The 2,064-nt window shown below is 40.4% G+C and overlaps 1 non-coding gene across 1 annotated transcript; it reads left to right on the forward strand.

The window, feature by feature from the left end:
• The first annotated feature begins 1,489 nt into the window (after positions 1-1,489).
• On the forward strand, positions 1,490-1,597 carry LOC141645254 (small nucleolar RNA R71). The gene has a single exon (XR_012544837.1). It is a non-coding gene; the product is annotated as a small nucleolar RNA R71 (small nucleolar RNA).
• The last annotated feature ends 467 nt before the right edge of the window (positions 1,598-2,064 follow it).

Here is a 2,064-nt window from a genome sequence, read left to right on the forward strand (position 1 = left end):
TTTTTCCAACTCTTACGGGAACATCTTCCCATATCCCCAATGGTGTCTTCGTCGATCTATCGGCCATTTGGAGTGTGATATTGGTGCATTTAAGCTCTCCCATCCCTAACCTTTTACTCACCGAGTACGGCATAACACTCACACTAGCCCCTAGATCACATAAGGCTTTGTTGATCGTGGTGTCGCCAATGGTACACGGTATTGAGAAGCTTCCCGGATCTTTAAGTTTTGGAGGTGAACTCCCTTGAAGTATTGCACTACTCACCTTAGTGAATGCGATAGTCTCAAGCTTCCGGATCGACTTCTTCTTTGAAGGATGTCTTTTATGTACTTTGCATAGGCCGGCACGTGATTGATTAATTTCGTAAAAGGAATTGAGACTACCAAATTCTTCAAAATTTCCATAAATTTTCCAAGTTGGTCATCAAATTTGGGCTTGGCTTGATGACTCGGAAAAGGAATTCTAATCACAATGGGCTCCTTCTCCTTGGCCTTGTCTTCATTTTTCTTTGAAATTTCTTCTTTTGATGGTTCTCTATCCTTGGAGTTTTGCACAATTTCTTCTTTGTTACTAGCTTCCAGAACTTCATCCTCAACTTGCTTCTCCGGTGCTTCATACCTCGTACCACTTCTCAAGTGAATGGCACTAACCGTTTCATGTCTTGGGGGATTACTTTGAGGTGGTAATTGCCCCTTTTGTCTTTGTGAGCTTGAAGATTCTAGTTGAGTTAATTGGATTTCCAACATTTTTGTGTGGGCTAGGATGTTGTTGATGGTGATTTCCTTTGCTTGACTATCCTTTTGCATTTGAGTGAAAAACTCTTGTTGATTCTTTTGCATTTGGAGGACCGCTTTTTGAACATAAAAACGTTGGTCATTTTGTTGATTGTATGGAGTTTGATTTTGGTAACCTTGGTTTTGGTTGTAAAAGGGTCTTTGATTTTGGTTTCTCATGGGAGGTGGGGTGTATGTTGGTTGAGGGTTTTGAACATTTTGGCTTTTGTATGAGAGATTTGGGTGGAATTTGGTGTTTTCATTGTAATAGTTTGAATAAGGGGTACCACTCTTGTATGCTTGAAAAGCATTCACTTGTTCATTTGTTCCCCTACATTCACTTTGGTCATGTACCAAAGTTCCACAATTCTCACATATCCCACTTGGGATTGATGAAGATGTCGTCATGGCATTAACATGATGCTTTGGTGATTTTGAGGCTTCTTCAAGTCTAGCCATAGCTTTTTCGAATTTCAAATTGATGGTATCAATGTGAGCACTAAGTTGATCACCCAATTGAGTAATAGAGTCCACTTCATGCTTTCCTCCTCTAGTAGCCTTGCGAGGTCTACTATATTGTGAATTATGGACCGCCATTTCTTCAATCTTGTTCCAAGTTTGATTGTCGTCAACTTCGGTGAACATTCCATTTGATCCCATGTTGAGAATGTTTCTTGAGTCTTCATAAAGACCGTTCCAAAATTGTTGTACCAAGAACCACTCGCTAAGTCCATGGGCGACAAATTCCTTTGAATCGCTCCCAAGCTTCATACAAAGATTCTTCATCTCTTTGCTTAAAGCCCGTAATTTGAGCTCTTAGCATGTTAGTCTTTTCCGGTGGATAGAACTTTTTGTAGAAAGCTAGAGCCAATTTCTTCCAAGAATCAATTCCGGGAGTAGCCTTATCAAGGCCTTTCAACCATTGTTTTGCGGTGCCAATTATTGAAAAAGGAAATAAGACCCATCGAATTTGGTCTTGAGTTACACCGGTTTGACAAATCGCATCACAATAATCGCAAAAAGTCTCCATGTGAGAGTGAGGGTCTTCACTAGGCATCCCCCCGAATTGGCTTCTTTCAACTAATTGGATAAATGCGGATTTGGCAATAAAATTTCCGGTTAAATGTTGTGGTGTGGGAGTACTATTAGGTAGGTTCTCCTCGGTGGGTACGGAATGTGATGAAAATTTAGGCATTGTGGGTTGATTTTGTGTTGGATTTTGTGTTGGGTTCTCCTCACCTTCTCTTGCAAAAGGGTTGATGAACTCAATAGTGTTTGGTTGAATATCTA

This window comes from Silene latifolia, chromosome 2, assembly GCF_048544455.1.
Source record: "Silene latifolia isolate original U9 population chromosome 2, ASM4854445v1, whole genome shotgun sequence".
Classification (NCBI taxonomy): Eukaryota; Viridiplantae; Streptophyta; class Magnoliopsida; order Caryophyllales; family Caryophyllaceae; genus Silene; species Silene latifolia.